Here is a 19964-nt window from a genome sequence, read left to right as displayed (position 1 = left end):
GCGGATCAGGTACCGACCTCTCCCGGGGCCGAGGAAGCTGAAAGATGAAAGTCCTCTACAGTGCTTAAATGAAAATGAATCAGTAAAGTTGGTCAAATTAAGCACAAAGCAATAATGAAACAGCAATATTTTTCAAGTTTTCTGAAAAATTAACAATTTACATAAATGCTACATCAGTTGATTATTTAAAAAATGGATCCCCCAAGGGTGGGGTACATGTTATACAATATTACATGTAATTACATGTAAATACATGAAAGGTCAAATGTGATACATGCAGTTTAAAGCCATTCCAGTAATTCATGAAAAAAAATCAGAAGCCTAAGGTCCCAGCAATAAAGATTTCATCATGTTGAAATTCTGCATGTCTGTTTAGCAAGTCTAAGGGAAGTAACTCTAAGTACAAAAACTGGAAAGCAGCAGAAAATGAGTTACAGAGGGCCACCCTGATGAAAAAACGAGGCTGCAAGAAAGGGAAAATACAGACATTTGTGTAGCTACAACAAAGAAACAACTTAACTACAAATTCCTCACCCTGAAGTCCAAGGGAAGCAATCCAGAGGATCACATACAATACCAGACATGAGATGTCAAGACAGAAAAATGTGCTCCTTTCACATGACCACCAAAAAAAAGGCCCTTTTAAGGGTCAACAAAAGTATTCGAAAAGATACCGAAAGTGCAAACGTGTAAGAAACTAAATAAAAATCAACACCAGGTCACAGCCCCTACACTTCCATATATATACACATATAAAGCAATAACATAAAAATACATACATGTACATACATAATACGTACATATATTTATACATACATACAAACATTCATCATAAGAGCAATCTGATGCACTTTCTTAACTTACTTTCCTCCTCTGGCTATGTAAACTGCACAATCCTATACCAATCTCTACTTTCTTCTCTACCCCCCCCCCCCCCCCTCCCTTTTACAAAGGACACAATTCCCCTCAATCCCCACCCCCCAAAAACTAATGAAGTTTTTTGCTATTTTTTCTCTCGGTATGTCTTCAATACTCAAATAAATAGCTAAAAATAACTTTTCATGACTTTCAATTCACCTAACATTGCAAAAGTTGGGGTCTCTATAGGGAAAAGACCACTAATTATTTTCCCATAGAACTCTATACAAACCTTTTGCCCTCTCAGTACTCTACTAATTCAATTTCAGACAAATCCTTGGCACCATTTGAAACTTTATTCTAAGCGCTTATAAAAAAGCCCGAAAAAAATATAGGGTCCCATGGCGTTTATAGGTCAAAATTGCAGTTGTTTACAACTTATAGCGATCGGCAGTAAATGTCACTCTGCCAAAAATATCAACCCCCACTCCTACAATCTCCCCTGGTATTTCTATATTTTCTGTAATATTCCTACATTCCATCATTTATTTCAAACATTAATATTTTTACTTTAAAATGAAAATAATTACATACCCGAATTCAGCCAATCAGGTAACACACACTATTCAGTACTCTATACTACTTTCCATAACAAACAAAACCACGTGTACATCCGGGGATTTGGTGCTCTCATTCCTATACTTACATATTTACCTATCCCAGAATTAGTCAATTTTGTAATTTTCAAAGACCTTATACCTACCAATGTATATGTATGAAATTTGAGGCCTGTCACTTCAGTGTCCTGAAAACTGTGACCATCTAAATTAATGACACCTCCCTGCTGCAAGTAGTGTTCTAGGGAATGAATAACTTTCATTCCTGTGATCCGACCTGGATATAGTTGTGATTGTAATGAATAAAATATTTATACAATTGCATGATTTTGTTTTTTGATGTTAATAAAATGATATAAAGTCACATTTGTGTCAATTTTTTCATAAGGGTGGATTCTACCCAGAATTTAAAAAAAGCTGCAAAATTTGACAAATCATAGCTAATAAAGCAAAATTTAAAGTTTTTTAAAAAGACTGATTCAGAATTTTTTTGATGCTTATGAGAAGTAAATAATTTAAGACTCTGATATACTAATTGATTCTTATCTAACCCATCCTGCTGATTAAGTAAGTGCAGAAATGTTTCACCACCCCCCAGTGAAAGGCACTTAGAGAAATAGCAGGTGCCCCCTATTATATTTGTTTACAATTAATTTAAACAAGAGAAAGGCAATCCTTTTGATAAGAAATTAAAGTTCAGTCTCTGTAGTCTTAAACAGTACAATCCATAAGTTACATTATTGAAATTTATGCCTAGAAAAGGGGAATTCAGATCAATTTTAAAAAATCAAGAAATGCAATAAGTATTACTTCAAACACCAAAATGTACAACACAATAATAGGCTGGAAAGTGAAAAGATGAAAAATTTACCTGCAATGTACAGAAAAATGTCCAGCAAAATACATCAGGTGGATAGCGAGTCTTCATCTTCTTCTTTTATAGAGAAAATGCTCATGCGGATCAGGTACCGACCTCTCCCGGGGCCGAGGAAGCTGAAAGATGAAAGTCCTCTACAGTGCTTAAATGAAAATGAATCAGTAAAGTTGGTCAAATTAAGCACAAAGCAATAATGAAACAGCAATATTTTTCAAGTTTTCTGAAAAATTAACAATTTACATAAATGCTACATCAGTTGATTATTTAAAAAATGGATCCCCCAAGGGTGGGGTACATGTTATACAATATTACATGTAATTACATGTAAATACATGAAAGGTCAAATGTGATACATGCAGTTTAAAGCCATTCCAGTAATTCATGAAAAAAAATCAGAAGCCTAAGGTCCCAGCAATAAAGATTTCATCATGTTGAAATTCTGCATGTCTGTTTAGCAAGTCTAAGGGAAGTAACTCTAAGTACAAAAACTGGAAAGCAGCAGAAAATGAGTTACAGAGGGCCACCCTGATGAAAAAACGAGGCTGCAAGAAAGGGAAAATACAGACATTTGTGTAGCTACAACAAAGAAACAACTTAACTACAAATTCCTCACCCTGAAGTCCAAGGGAAGCAATCCAGAGGATCACATACAATACCAGACATGAGATGTCAAGACAGAAAAATGTGCTCCTTTCACATGACCACCAAAAAAAAGGCCCTTTTAAGGGTCAACAAAAGTATTCGAAAAGATACCGAAAGTGCAAACGTGTAAGAAACTAAATAAAAATCAACACCAGGTCACAGCCCCTACACTTCCATATATATACACATATAAAGCAATAACATAAAAATACATACATGTACATACATAATACGTACATATATTTATACATACATACAAACATTCATCATAAGAGCAATCTGATGCACTTTCTTAACTTACTTTCCTCCTCTGGCTATGTAAACTGCACAATCCTATACCAATCTCTACTTTCTTCTCTACCCCCCCCCCCCCCCTCCCTTTTACAAAGGACACAATTCCCCTCAATCCCCACCCCCCAAAAACTAATGAAGTTTTTTGCTATTTTTTCTCTCGGTATGTCTTCAATACTCAAATAAATAGCTAAAAATAACTTTTCATGACTTTCAATTCACCTAACATTGCAAAAGTTGGGGTCTCTATAGGGAAAAGACCACTAATTATTTTCCCATAGAACTCTATACAAACCTTTTGCCCTCTCAGTACTCTACTAATTCAATTTCAGACAAATCCTTGGCACCATTTGAAACTTTATTCTAAGCGCTTATAAAAAAGCCCGAAAAAAATATAGGGTCCCATGGCGTTTATAGGTCAAAATTGCAGTTGTTTACAACTTATAGCGATCGGCAGTAAATGTCACTCTGCCAAAAATATCAACCCCCACTCCTACAATCTCCCCTGGTATTTCTATATTTTCTGTAATATTCCTACATTCCATCATTTATTTCAAACATTAATATTTTTACTTTAAAATGAAAATAATTACATACCCGAATTCAGCCAATCAGGTAACACACACTATTCAGTACTCTATACTACTTTCCATAACAAACAAAACCACGTGTACATCCGGGGATTTGGTGCTCTCATTCCTATACTTACATATTTACCTATCCCAGAATTAGTCAATTTTGTAATTTTCAAAGACCTTATACCTACCAATGTATATGTATGAAATTTGAGGCCTGTCACTTCAGTGTCCTGAAAACTGTGACCATCTAAATTAATGACACCTCCCTGCTGCAAGTAGTGTTCTAGGGAATGAATAACTTTCATTCCTGTGATCCGACCTGGATATAGTTGTGATTGTAATGAATAAAATATTTATACAATTGCATGATTTTGTTTTTTGATGTTAATAAAATGATATAAAGTCACATTTGTGTCAATTTTTTCATAAGGGTGGATTCTACCCAGAATTTAAAAAAAGCTGCAAAATTTGACAAATCATAGCTAATAAAGCAAAATTTAAAGTTTTTTAAAAAGACTGATTCAGAATTTTTTTGATGCTTATGAGAAGTAAATAATTTAAGACTCTGATATACTAATTGATTCTTATCTAACCCATCCTGCTGATTAAGTAAGTGCAGAAATGTTTCACCACCCCCCAGTGAAAGGCACTTAGAGAAATAGCAGGTGCCCCCTATTATATTTGTTTACAATTAATTTAAACAAGAGAAAGGCAATCCTTTTGATAAGAAATTAAAGTTCAGTCTCTGTAGTCTTAAACAGTACAATCCATAAGTTACATTATTGAAATTTATGCCTAGAAAAGGGGAATTCAGATCAATTTTAAAAAATCAAGAAATGCAATAAGTATTACTTCAAACACCAAAATGTACAACACAATAATAGGCTGGAAAGTGAAAAGATGAAAAATTTACCTGCAATGTACAGAAAAATGTCCAGCAAAATACATCAGGTGGATAGCGAGTCTTCATCTTCTTCTTTTATAGAGAAAATGCTCATGCGGATCAGGTACCGACCTCTCCCGGGGCCGAGGAAGCTGAAAGATGAAAGTCCTCTACAGTGCTTAAATGAAAATGAATCAGTAAAGTTGGTCAAATTAAGCACAAAGCAATAATGAAACAGCAATATTTTTCAAGTTTTCTGAAAAATTAACAATTTACATAAATGCTACATCAGTTGATTATTTAAAAAATGGATCCCCCAAGGGTGGGGTACATGTTATACAATATTACATGTAATTACATGTAAATACATGAAAGGTCAAATGTGATACATGCAGTTTAAAGCCATTCCAGTAATTCATGAAAAAAAATCAGAAGCCTAAGGTCCCAGCAATAAAGATTTCATCATGTTGAAATTCTGCATGTCTGTTTAGCAAGTCTAAGGGAAGTAACTCTAAGTACAAAAACTGGAAAGCAGCAGAAAATGAGTTACAGAGGGCCACCCTGATGAAAAAACGAGGCTGCAAGAAAGGGAAAATACAGACATTTGTGTAGCTACAACAAAGAAACAACTTAACTACAAATTCCTCACCCTGAAGTCCAAGGGAAGCAATCCAGAGGATCACATACAATACCAGACATGAGATGTCAAGACAGAAAAATGTGCTCCTTTCACATGACCACCAAAAAAAAGGCCCTTTTAAGGGTCAACAAAAGTATTCGAAAAGATACCGAAAGTGCAAACGTGTAAGAAACTAAATAAAAATCAACACCAGGTCACAGCCCCTACACTTCCATATATATACACATATAAAGCAATAACATAAAAATACATACATGTACATACATAATACGTACATATATTTATACATACATACAAACATTCATCATAAGAGCAATCTGATGCACTTTCTTAACTTACTTTCCTCCTCTGGCTATGTAAACTGCACAATCCTATACCAATCTCTACTTTCTTCTCTACCCCCCCCCCCCTCCCTTTTACAAAGGACACAATTCCCCTCAATCCCCACCCCCCAAAAACTAATGAAGTTTTGTGCTATTTTTTCTCTCGGTATGTCTTCAATACTCAAATAAATAGCTAAAAATAACTTTTCATGACTTTCAATTCACCTAACATTGCAAAAGTTGGGGTCTCTATAGGGAAAAGACCACTAATTATTTTCCCATAGAACTCTATACAAACCTTTTGCCCTCTCAGTACTCTACTAATTCAATTTCAGACAAATCCTTGGCACCATTTGAAACTTTATTCTAAGCGCTTATAAAAAAGCCCGAAAAAAATATAGGGTCCCATGGCGTTTATAGGTCAAAATTGCAGTTGTTTACAACTTATAGCGATCGGCAGTAAATGTCACTCTGCCAAAAATATCAACCCCCACTCCTACAATCTCCCCTGGTATTTCTATATTTTCTGTAATATTCCTACATTCCATCATTTATTTCAAACATTAATATTTTTACTTTAAAATGAAAATAATTACATACCCGAATTCAGCCAATCAGGTAACACACACTATTCAGTACTCTATACTACTTTCCATAACAAACAAAACCACGTGTACATCCGGGGATTTGGTGCTCTCATTCCTATACTTACATATTTACCTATCCCAGAATTAGTCAATTTTGTAATTTTCAAAGACCTTATACCTACCAATGTATATGTATGAAATTTGAGGCCTGTCACTTCAGTGTCCTGAAAACTGTGACCATCTAAATTAATGACACCTCCCTGCTGCAAGTAGTGTTCTAGGGAATGAATAACTTTCATTCCTGTGATCCGACCTGGATATAGTTGTGATTGTAATGAATAAAATATTTATACAATTGCATGATTTTGTTTTTTGATGTTAATAAAATGATATAAAGTCACATTTGTGTCAATTTTTTCATAAGGGTGGATTCTACCCAGAATTTAAAAAAAGCTGCAAAATTTGACAAATCATAGCTAATAAAGCAAAATTTAAAGTTTTTTAAAAAGACTGATTCAGAATTTTTTTGATGCTTATGAGAAGTAAATAATTTAAGACTCTGATATACTAATTGATTCTTATCTAACCCATCCTGCTGATTAAGTAAGTGCAGAAATGTTTCACCACCCCCCAGTGAAAGGCACTTAGAGAAATAGCAGGTGCCCCCTATTATATTTGTTTACAATTAATTTAAACAAGAGAAAGGCAATCCTTTTGATAAGAAATTAAAGTTCAGTCTCTGTAGTCTTAAACAGTACAATCCATAAGTTACATTATTGAAATTTATGCCTAGAAAAGGGGAATTCAGATCAATTTTAAAAAATCAAGAAATGCAATAAGTATTACTTCAAACACCAAAATGTACAACACAATAATAGGCTGGAAAGTGAAAAGATGAAAAATTTACCTGCAATGTACAGAAAAATGTCCAGCAAAATACATCAGGTGGATAGCGAGTCTTCATCTTCTTCTTTTATAGAGAAAATGCTCATGCGGATCAGGTACCGACCTCTCCCGGGGCCGAGGAAGCTGAAAGATGAAAGTCCTCTACAGTGCTTAAATGAAAATGAATCAGTAAAGTTGGTCAAATTAAGCACAAAGCAATAATGAAACAGCAATATTTTTCAAGTTTTCTGAAAAATTAACAATTTACATAAATGCTACATCAGTTGATTATTTAAAAAATGGATCCCCCAAGGGTGGGGTACATGTTATACAATATTACATGTAATTACATGTAAATACATGAAAGGTCAAATGTGATACATGCAGTTTAAAGCCATTCCAGTAATTCATGAAAAAAAATCAGAAGCCTAAGGTCCCAGCAATAAAGATTTCATCATGTTGAAATTCTGCATGTCTGTTTAGCAAGTCTAAGGGAAGTAACTCTAAGTACAAAAACTGGAAAGCAGCAGAAAATGAGTTACAGAGGGCCACCCTGATGAAAAAACGAGGCTGCAAGAAAGGGAAAATACAGACATTTGTGTAGCTACAACAAAGAAACAACTTAACTACAAATTCCTCACCCTGAAGTCCAAGGGAAGCAATCCAGAGGATCACATACAATACCAGACATGAGATGTCAAGACAGAAAAATGTGCTCCTTTCACATGACCACCAAAAAAAAGGCCCTTTTAAGGGTCAACAAAAGTATTCGAAAAGATACCGAAAGTGCAAACGTGTAAGAAACTAAATAAAAATCAACACCAGGTCACAGCCCCTACACTTCCATATATATACACATATAAAGCAATAACATAAAAATACATACATGTACATACATAATACGTACATATATTTATACATACATACAAACATTCATCATAAGAGCAATCTGATGCACTTTCTTAACTTACTTTCCTCCTCTGGCTATGTAAACTGCACAATCCTATACCAATCTCTACTTTCTTCTCTACCCCCCCCCCCCTCCCTTTTACAAAGGACACAATTCCCCTCAATCCCCACCCCCCAAAAACTAATGAAGTTTTGTGCTATTTTTTCTCTCGGTATGTCTTCAATACTCAAATAAATAGCTAAAAATAACTTTTCATGACTTTCAATTCACCTAACATTGCAAAAGTTGGGGTCTCTATAGGGAAAAGACCACTAATTATTTTCCCATAGAACTCTATACAAACCTTTTGCCCTCTCAGTACTCTACTAATTCAATTTCAGACAAATCCTTGGCACCATTTGAAACTTTATTCTAAGCGCTTATAAAAAAGCCCGAAAAAAATATAGGGTCCCATGGCGTTTATAGGTCAAAATTGCAGTTGTTTACAACTTATAGCGATCGGCAGTAAATGTCACTCTGCCAAAAATATCAACCCCCACTCCTACAATCTCCCCTGGTATTTCTATATTTTCTGTAATATTCCTACATTCCATCATTTATTTCAAACATTAATATTTTTACTTTAAAATGAAAATAATTACATACCCGAATTCAGCCAATCAGGTAACACACACTATTCAGTACTCTATACTACTTTCCATAACAAACAAAACCACGTGTACATCCGGGGATTTGGTGCTCTCATTCCTATACTTACATATTTACCTATCCCAGAATTAGTCAATTTTGTAATTTTCAAAGACCTTATACCTACCAATGTATATGTATGAAATTTGAGGCCTGTCACTTCAGTGTCCTGAAAACTGTGACCATCTAAATTAATGACACCTCCCTGCTGCAAGTAGTGTTCTAGGGAATGAATAACTTTCATTCCTGTGATCCGACCTGGATATAGTTGTGATTGTAATGAATAAAATATTTATACAATTGCATGATTTTGTTTTTTGATGTTAATAAAATGATATAAAGTCACATTTGTGTCAATTTTTTCATAAGGGTGGATTCTACCCAGAATTTAAAAAAAGCTGCAAAATTTGACAAATCATAGCTAATAAAGCAAAATTTAAAGTTTTTTAAAAAGACTGATTCAGAATTTTTTTGATGCTTATGAGAAGTAAATAATTTAAGACTCTGATATACTAATTGATTCTTATCTAACCCATCCTGCTGATTAAGTAAGTGCAGAAATGTTTCACCACCCCCCAGTGAAAGGCACTTAGAGAAATAGCAGGTGCCCCCTATTATATTTGTTTACAATTAATTTAAACAAGAGAAAGGCAATCCTTTTGATAAGAAATTAAAGTTCAGTCTCTGTAGTCTTAAACAGTACAATCCATAAGTTACATTATTGAAATTTATGCCTAGAAAAGGGGAATTCAGATCAATTTTAAAAAATCAAGAAATGCAATAAGTATTACTTCAAACACCAAAATGTACAACACAATAATAGGCTGGAAAGTGAAAAGATGAAAAATTTACCTGCAATGTACAGAAAAATGTCCAGCAAAATACATCAGGTGGATAGCGAGTCTTCATCTTCTTCTTTTATAGAGAAAATGCTCATGCGGATCAGGTACCGACCTCTCCCGGGGCCGAGGAAGCTGAAAGATGAAAGTCCTCTACAGTGCTTAAATGAAAATGAATCAGTAAAGTTGGTCAAATTAAGCACAAAGCAATAATGAAACAGCAATATTTTTCAAGTTTTCTGAAAAATTAACAATTTACATAAATGCTACATCAGTTGATTATTTAAAAAATGGATCCCCCAAGGGTGGGGTACATGTTATACAATATTACATGTAATTACATGTAAATACATGAAAGGTCAAATGTGATACATGCAGTTTAAAGCCATTCCAGTAATTCATGAAAAAAAATCAGAAGCCTAAGGTCCCAGCAATAAAGATTTCATCATGTTGAAATTCTGCATGTCTGTTTAGCAAGTCTAAGGGAAGTAACTCTAAGTACAAAAACTGGAAAGCAGCAGAAAATGAGTTACAGAGGGCCACCCTGATGAAAAAACGAGGCTGCAAGAAAGGGAAAATACAGACATTTGTGTAGCTACAACAAAGAAACAACTTAACTACAAATTCCTCACCCTGAAGTCCAAGGGAAGCAATCCAGAGGATCACATACAATACCAGACATGAGATGTCAAGACAGAAAAATGTGCTCCTTTCACATGACCACCAAAAAAAAGGCCCTTTTAAGGGTCAACAAAAGTATTCGAAAAGATACCGAAAGTGCAAACGTGTAAGAAACTAAATAAAAATCAACACCAGGTCACAGCCCCTACACTTCCATATATATACACATATAAAGCAATAACATAAAAATACATACATGTACATACATAATACGTACATATATTTATACATACATACAAACATTCATCATAAGAGCAATCTGATGCACTTTCTTAACTTACTTTCCTCCTCTGGCTATGTAAACTGCACAATCCTATACCAATCTCTACTTTCTTCTCTACCCCCCCCCCCCTCCCTTTTACAAAGGACACAATTCCCCTCAATCCCCACCCCCCAAAAACTAATGAAGTTTTGTGCTATTTTTTCTCTCGGTATGTCTTCAATACTCAAATAAATAGCTAAAAATAACTTTTCATGACTTTCAATTCACCTAACATTGCAAAAGTTGGGGTCTCTATAGGGAAAAGACCACTAATTATTTTCCCATAGAACTCTATACAAACCTTTTGCCCTCTCAGTACTCTACTAATTCAATTTCAGACAAATCCTTGGCACCATTTGAAACTTTATTCTAAGCGCTTATAAAAAAGCCCGAAAAAAATATAGGGTCCCATGGCGTTTATAGGTCAAAATTGCAGTTGTTTACAACTTATAGCGATCGGCAGTAAATGTCACTCTGCCAAAAATATCAACCCCCACTCCTACAATCTCCCCTGGTATTTCTATATTTTCTGTAATATTCCTACATTCCATCATTTATTTCAAACATTAATATTTTTACTTTAAAATGAAAATAATTACATACCCGAATTCAGCCAATCAGGTAACACACACTATTCAGTACTCTATACTACTTTCCATAACAAACAAAACCACGTGTACATCCGGGGATTTGGTGCTCTCATTCCTATACTTACATATTTACCTATCCCAGAATTAGTCAATTTTGTAATTTTCAAAGACCTTATACCTACCAATGTATATGTATGAAATTTGAGGCCTGTCACTTCAGTGTCCTGAAAACTGTGACCATCTAAATTAATGACACCTCCCTGCTGCAAGTAGTGTTCTAGGGAATGAATAACTTTCATTCCTGTGATCCGACCTGGATATAGTTGTGATTGTAATGAATAAAATATTTATACAATTGCATGATTTTGTTTTTTGATGTTAATAAAATGATATAAAGTCACATTTGTGTCAATTTTTTCATAAGGGTGGATTCTACCCAGAATTTAAAAAAAGCTGCAAAATTTGACAAATCATAGCTAATAAAGCAAAATTTAAAGTTTTTTAAAAAGACTGATTCAGAATTTTTTTGATGCTTATGAGAAGTAAATAATTTAAGACTCTGATATACTAATTGATTCTTATCTAACCCATCCTGCTGATTAAGTAAGTGCAGAAATGTTTCACCACCCCCCAGTGAAAGGCACTTAGAGAAATAGCAGGTGCCCCCTATTATATTTGTTTACAATTAATTTAAACAAGAGAAAGGCAATCCTTTTGATAAGAAATTAAAGTTCAGTCTCTGTAGTCTTAAACAGTACAATCCATAAGTTACATTATTGAAATTTATGCCTAGAAAAGGGGAATTCAGATCAATTTTAAAAAATCAAGAAATGCAATAAGTATTACTTCAAACACCAAAATGTACAACACAATAATAGGCTGGAAAGTGAAAAGATGAAAAATTTACCTGCAATGTACAGAAAAATGTCCAGCAAAATACATCAGGTGGATAGCGAGTCTTCATCTTCTTCTTTTATAGAGAAAATGCTCATGCGGATCAGGTACCGACCTCTCCCGGGGCCGAGGAAGCTGAAAGATGAAAGTCCTCTACAGTGCTTAAATGAAAATGAATCAGTAAAGTTGGTCAAATTAAGCACAAAGCAATAATGAAACAGCAATATTTTTCAAGTTTTCTGAAAAATTAACAATTTACATAAATGCTACATCAGTTGATTATTTAAAAAATGGATCCCCCAAGGGTGGGGTACATGTTATACAATATTACATGTAATTACATGTAAATACATGAAAGGTCAAATGTGATACATGCAGTTTAAAGCCATTCCAGTAATTCATGAAAAAAAATCAGAAGCCTAAGGTCCCAGCAATAAAGATTTCATCATGTTGAAATTCTGCATGTCTGTTTAGCAAGTCTAAGGGAAGTAACTCTAAGTACAAAAACTGGAAAGCAGCAGAAAATGAGTTACAGAGGGCCACCCTGATGAAAAAACGAGGCTGCAAGAAAGGGAAAATACAGACATTTGTGTAGCTACAACAAAGAAACAACTTAACTACAAATTCCTCACCCTGAAGTCCAAGGGAAGCAATCCAGAGGATCACATACAATACCAGACATGAGATGTCAAGACAGAAAAATGTGCTCCTTTCACATGACCACCAAAAAAAAGGCCCTTTTAAGGGTCAACAAAAGTATTCGAAAAGATACCGAAAGTGCAAACGTGTAAGAAACTAAATAAAAATCAACACCAGGTCACAGCCCCTACACTTCCATATATATACACATATAAAGCAATAACATAAAAATACATACATGTACATACATAATACGTACATATATTTATACATACATACAAACATTCATCATAAGAGCAATCTGATGCACTTTCTTAACTTACTTTCCTCCTCTGGCTATGTAAACTGCACAATCCTATACCAATCTCTACTTTCTTCTCTACCCCCCCCCCCCTCCCTTTTACAAAGGACACAATTCCCCTCAATCCCCACCCCCCAAAAACTAATGAAGTTTTGTGCTATTTTTTCTCTCGGTATGTCTTCAATACTCAAATAAATAGCTAAAAATAACTTTTCATGACTTTCAATTCACCTAACATTGCAAAAGTTGGGGTCTCTATAGGGAAAAGACCACTAATTATTTTCCCATAGAACTCTATACAAACCTTTTGCCCTCTCAGTACTCTACTAATTCAATTTCAGACAAATCCTTGGCACCATTTGAAACTTTATTCTAAGCGCTTATAAAAAAGCCCGAAAAAAATATAGGGTCCCATGGCGTTTATAGGTCAAAATTGCAGTTGTTTACAACTTATAGCGATCGGCAGTAAATGTCACTCTGCCAAAAATATCAACCCCCACTCCTACAATCTCCCCTGGTATTTCTATATTTTCTGTAATATTCCTACATTCCATCATTTATTTCAAACATTAATATTTTTACTTTAAAATGAAAATAATTACATACCCGAATTCAGCCAATCAGGTAACACACACTATTCAGTACTCTATACTACTTTCCATAACAAACAAAACCACGTGTACATCCGGGGATTTGGTGCTCTCATTCCTATACTTACATATTTACCTATCCCAGAATTAGTCAATTTTGTAATTTTCAAAGACCTTATACCTACCAATGTATATGTATGAAATTTGAGGCCTGTCACTTCAGTGTCCTGAAAACTGTGACCATCTAAATTAATGACACCTCCCTGCTGCAAGTAGTGTTCTAGGGAATGAATAACTTTCATTCCTGTGATCCGACCTGGATATAGTTGTGATTGTAATGAATAAAATATTTATACAATTGCATGATTTTGTTTTTTGATGTTAATAAAATGATATAAAGTCACATTTGTGTCAATTTTTTCATAAGGGTGGATTCTACCCAGAATTTAAAAAAAGCTGCAAAATTTGACAAATCATAGCTAATAAAGCAAAATTTAAAGTTTTTTAAAAAGACTGATTCAGAATTTTTTTGATGCTTATGAGAAGTAAATAATTTAAGACTCTGATATACTAATTGATTCTTATCTAACCCATCCTGCTGATTAAGTAAGTGCAGAAATGTTTCACCACCCCCCAGTGAAAGGCACTTAGAGAAATAGCAGGTGCCCCCTATTATATTTGTTTACAATTAATTTAAACAAGAGAAAGGCAATCCTTTTGATAAGAAATTAAAGTTCAGTCTCTGTAGTCTTAAACAGTACAATCCATAAGTTACATTATTGAAATTTATGCCTAGAAAAGGGGAATTCAGATCAATTTTAAAAAATCAAGAAATGCAATAAGTATTACTTCAAACACCAAAATGTACAACACAATAATAGGCTGGAAAGTGAAAAGATGAAAAATTTACCTGCAATGTACAGAAAAATGTCCAGCAAAATACATCAGGTGGATAGCGAGTCTTCATCTTCTTCTTTTATAGAGAAAATGCTCATGCGGATCAGGTACCGACCTCTCCCGGGGCCGAGGAAGCTGAAAGATGAAAGTCCTCTACAGTGCTTAAATGAAAATGAATCAGTAAAGTTGGTCAAATTAAGCACAAAGCAATAATGAAACAGCAATATTTTTCAAGTTTTCTGAAAAATTAACAATTTACATAAATGCTACATCAGTTGATTATTTAAAAAATGGATCCCCCAAGGGTGGGGTACATGTTATACAATATTACATGTAATTACATGTAAATACATGAAAGGTCAAATGTGATACATGCAGTTTAAAGCCATTCCAGTAATTCATGAAAAAAAATCAGAAGCCTAAGGTCCCAGCAATAAAGATTTCATCATGTTGAAATTCTGCATGTCTGTTTAGCAAGTCTAAGGGAAGTAACTCTAAGTACAAAAACTGGAAAGCAGCAGAAAATGAGTTACAGAGGGCCACCCTGATGAAAAAACGAGGCTGCAAGAAAGGGAAAATACAGACATTTGTGTAGCTACAACAAAGAAACAACTTAACTACAAATTCCTCACCCTGAAGTCCAAGGGAAGCAATCCAGAGGATCACATACAATACCAGACATGAGATGTCAAGACAGAAAAATGTGCTCCTTTCACATGACCACCAAAAAAAAGGCCCTTTTAAGGGTCAACAAAAGTATTCGAAAAGATACCGAAAGTGCAAACGTGTAAGAAACTAAATAAAAATCAACACCAGGTCACAGCCCCTACACTTCCATATATATACACATATAAAGCAATAACATAAAAATACATACATGTACATACATAATACGTACATATATTTATACATACATACAAACATTCATCATAAGAGCAATCTGATGCACTTTCTTAACTTACTTTCCTCCTCTGGCTATGTAAACTGCACAATCCTATACCAATCTCTACTTTCTTCTCTACCCCCCCCCCCCTCCCTTTTACAAAGGACACAATTCCCCTCAATCCCCACCCCCCAAAAACTAATGAAGTTTTGTGCTATTTTTTCTCTCGGTATGTCTTCAATACTCAAATAAATAGCTAAAAATAACTTTTCATGACTTTCAATTCACCTAACATTGCAAAAGTTGGGGTCTCTATAGGGAAAAGACCACTAATTATTTTCCCATAGAACTCTATACAAACCTTTTGCCCTCTCAGTACTCTACTAATTCAATTTCAGACAAATCCTTGGCACCATTTGAAACTTTATTCTAAGCGCTTATAAAAAAGCCCGAAAAAAATATAGGGTCCCATGGCGTTTATAGGTCAAAATTGCAGTTGTTTACAACTTATAGCGATCGGCAGTAAATGTCACTCTGCCAAAAATATCAACCCCCACTCCTACAATCTCCCCTGGTATTTCTATATTTTCTGTAATATTCCTACATTCCATCATTTATTTCAAACATTAATATTTTTACTTTAAAATGAAAATAATTACATACCCGAATTCAGCCAATCAGGTAACACACACTATTCAGTACTCTATACTACTTTCCATAACAAACAAAACCACGTGTACATCCGGGGATTTGGTGCTCTCATTCCTATACTTACATATTTACCTATCCCAGAATTAGTCAATTTTGTAATTTTCAAAGACCTTATACCTACCAATGTATATGTATGAAATTTGAGGCCTGTCACTTCAGTGTCCTGAAAACTGTGACCATCTAAATTAATGACACCTCCCTGCTGCAAGTAGTGTTCTAGGGAATGAATAACTTTCATTCCTGTGATCCGACCTGGATATAGTTGTGATTGTAATGAATAAAATATTTATACAATTGCATGATTTTGTTTTTTGATGTTAATAAAATGATATAAAGTCACATTTGTGTCAATTTTTTCATAAGGGTGGATTCTACCCAGAATTTAAAAAAAGCTGCAAAATTTGACAAATCATAGCTAATAAAGCAAAATTTAAAGTTTTTTAAAAAGACTGATTCAGAATTTTTTTGATGCTTATGAGAAGTAAATAATTTAAGACTCTGATATACTAATTGATTCTTATCTAACCCATCCTGCTGATTAAGTAAGTGCAGAAATGTTTCACCACCCCCCAGTGAAAGGCACTTAGAGAAATAGCAGGTGCCCCCTATTATATTTGTTTACAATTAATTTAAACAAGAGAAAGGCAATCCTTTTGATAAGAAATTAAAGTTCAGTCTCTGTAGTCTTAAACAGTACAATCCATAAGTTACATTATTGAAATTTATGCCTAGAAAAGGGGAATTCAGATCAATTTTAAAAAATCAAGAAATGCAATAAGTATTACTTCAAACACCAAAATGTACAACACAATAATAGGCTGGAAAGTGAAAAGATGAAAAATTTACCTGCAATGTACAGAAAAATGTCCAGCAAAATACATCAGGTGGATAGCGAGTCTTCATCTTCTTCTTTTATAGAGAAAATGCTCATGCGGATCAGGTACCGACCTCTCCCGGGGCCGAGGAAGCTGAAAGATGAAAGTCCTCTACAGTGCTTAAATGAAAATGAATCAGTAAAGTTGGTCAAATTAAGCACAAAGCAATAATGAAACAGCAATATTTTTCAAGTTTTCTGAAAAATTAACAATTTACATAAATGCTACATCAGTTGATTACCTGTACGAAATTGTACGCCTGGTAATAACACGTAAACCAGGCGTCATGCTCTGCAAAAACCAGGCGGATTTTGACTCAATACCATATAAGTAAACCAGGCGTCAAATGAGACGGAAACCAGGCGTAAAAAGAGGCGTAATATGCAAATTTTACGCCTCTTCAATAGACCAGGCGTAAAGGATCGTACCGTCCAGGCGTAAAAATGTCCAGGCGTAAAAAAGTCCAGGCGTACAATACACAATGATATATACAAAATACATTACATGTTTTGAAAACTAAGTATTTATTTTATCAAAACATCCATATCTTAGTATCAATTTATATAACATTCAAAGGCAGTTTTTCTTAACATTTTGATGGACAACAAAATGTCATTCAAATAAACTTTACATTAATAAATCTTCCCATTTAAGGAAAATTCAAAATTTGTATTATACAAAAATTATAAATTATCTTGAAAATACAGTGTACCAATCTCTGATGACTTTGTATTACAGCAGAGATGCTTATAATGAATTCATGGTTATAGTGATTTTCATTTCCTTAAATTTTAGAATATTGCTGTGAACTTAATGGATATAATGAACTACGCCTAATCAAAATTGTTCATTCATTGTACTTCGGAATAAGTGTGTTTTACATTAGCTTATCTTGTATCGTGCACTGAGCTCTTCTTAGCATTCTCATATTTTTCTTTCCCATGTTCCTTTTTAAATTTTTGTCCTGCAATGAGACTTGCTCTGTGATGGCATTGTTCAGTTCTTGGTTCACTTTTTTTCCTTCATTTTCTCCACACCACTAAAGGGCATAACCTGAAGGAAAATTGTAGCCATGCTTTAATGTAGGTCTGAAATCACATGCATTATGTCCAACAAGATCAGTATTTACAATTAGAGAAAAAAAAATTGTTGTATTACATAATGGGTTGACAGGAAAACAAACAGACAGACCAAACACTATATATCCCCAGTCCTTCAATTGGGGGCATGAAAATCTTACCCCTTCAGATATTCCAGGGGGTGAAATATCCTGGTCATTCTCCCTTGGTTTTTCTGAAGAAGGAGGATTTGGACACAGGAAGCCTGCTTCTTGATTATCTGGATGATAGGAATAGAAATATATTACAGCCGTGCATATAGTTAAATATATCAAATATTGAATGTGTATTTTACAAATACTTTATTTAGGTTTTTATTTTTTTTATTATTATCTAACCTCAACACAATCCTCCATGGGATGAAATGCTAATATCTACTACTACTACCAATGAAAGAATGTTGGTAGTAGAGTGTTTTCTCAAGGGAGGAGTTTTGTGACTTGGTATCTTCTTTTCCTTGGGACTTAGCTCCTGTTTCTTCTCTCTTGTATCCTCAGTGTTTTTTTCTTCTTATTTGGGATAAACTCTTCATCATGTTCCTTAATTTCTTTTATTTTGTCTGTTGGAGCCCTTGTTCTCTTCCCATTTGCTTTCTCTGTGTTTAGATTGAGAAATTAAACAGTCTCTCTGGAATATCTTTTGCTTTCTCCTGCAAGTTTCCCAATAATTTGCTGCATGCCGAATAGCAAACTTTGTTAGTTCCTCTTCATCATCTACAAATACACACACATATAACAAAATTATCACCAAGAAATGTGAGCTTTGTGTAGCATATCTGAGCTTGACCCCCCCCCCCCCCCCTCCCTTTTAAGAAACACAAAACAGACCCCTTGTAAGTCAGTAGGAAGGAACGAATACAAGAAAGTTATTAATATATATATATATATATATATATATATATATATATATATATATATATATATATATATATATATATATATATATTGATTGGGTATGAAAAGTTTCCGATCCACCTATGCATTGTAGCAACCCATTAAACATCACCTTAACCATGTTAACATGGTCAGCTTATCAGAAAGTGCACTCTATTTGTTATCAGGACAGCTTTTGATTAAAATTACTGTAATTATTTTGTCTAGTAAAATTTTTAAGACAGCCACCGCGCCGTGTGGCAAATTTATAATTCATACCATCAATACCATGTTGTGATCCATGCGACTTTATATTTCCCTCATCTTGAACCCGACTTTTTAAAAAAAAAGGTGGAAAATGTCTCGTATATTTTTTGTTTTGTATATATTTTTTCGAAATGATAAATACTAAAAATGATAATTATGCGATAGAAAGATAATTTAAAAAAAAAAATCATGGAGTATACAACAGCAGTAGTTTACAAATACGACAGGTCTCCAAGCGTAAACAAACACGCATGCTACATGTAATCTAATCATTAACCATGTTAACAGAATGATTTTAAAAGCACATTTCTTAAATTTTTATAGATAATACTATATGGTATATTTCAAAGTGTTAACATCGCTGGAGTATGAAAATCTAAAAAATTCTTACCATTGATGATGGGGCCATGAATGATGGTATCTCACTTCGGATTCCGTCCTTATTGTCAACGTTTTGTCTTTTTCTCCCACGACAGTCAAACTGCAATCCTCATCGAAGTATTTTCACTTTCAAGTAAAACCAAGTTGTCAGAAACAAGTAGAAATCGGCAGGGCAATGTTTCTTTCAAAGCAACAGAATTTGAAATGACCATGCGGGCGGGATTTTGATAGCGTGGGATATCAAGTTTCTGCAGCCCCGGTTCGAAGATGCTCTACTGTTGAGGTTCACGACGGGATCGATACAAAAGCTATTACAAACTTTTCCCCAAAAACGTCTCTCAAAATAATAAAATGCGTTCTTTTAGTATTAATTTGTCGAATTTTTT

At 34.2% G+C, this 19964-nt stretch overlaps 1 protein-coding gene and 1 long non-coding RNA gene across 2 annotated transcripts in view; one reads left to right on the top strand and one right to left on the bottom strand.

The window, feature by feature from the left end:
• Positions 1-19964, top strand: part of LOC133188771 (uncharacterized) — a 155099-nt gene that overhangs the window by 59209 nt on the left and 75926 nt on the right. The window lies entirely within an intron of this gene.
• Positions 17488-19890, bottom strand: LOC133188859 (uncharacterized). The gene is made up of 4 exons (XR_009721330.1): positions 19589-19890; positions 18397-18771; positions 18181-18278; positions 17488-17993 (listed from the first exon to the last, which is right to left on the bottom strand). It is a non-coding gene; the product is annotated as an uncharacterized LOC133188859 (long non-coding RNA).

This window comes from Saccostrea echinata, unplaced genomic scaffold (assembly GCF_033153115.1).
Source record: "Saccostrea echinata isolate AGI-Se365-2 ecotype Australia unplaced genomic scaffold, CSIRO_AGI_Sech_v1 ptg000016l, whole genome shotgun sequence".
Lineage (NCBI taxonomy): Eukaryota > Metazoa > Mollusca > Bivalvia > Ostreida > Ostreidae > Saccostrea > Saccostrea echinata.
The sequence above is the reverse complement of the archived record's forward strand: the minus strand, read 5'-3'. Positions and strand labels throughout refer to the sequence as shown.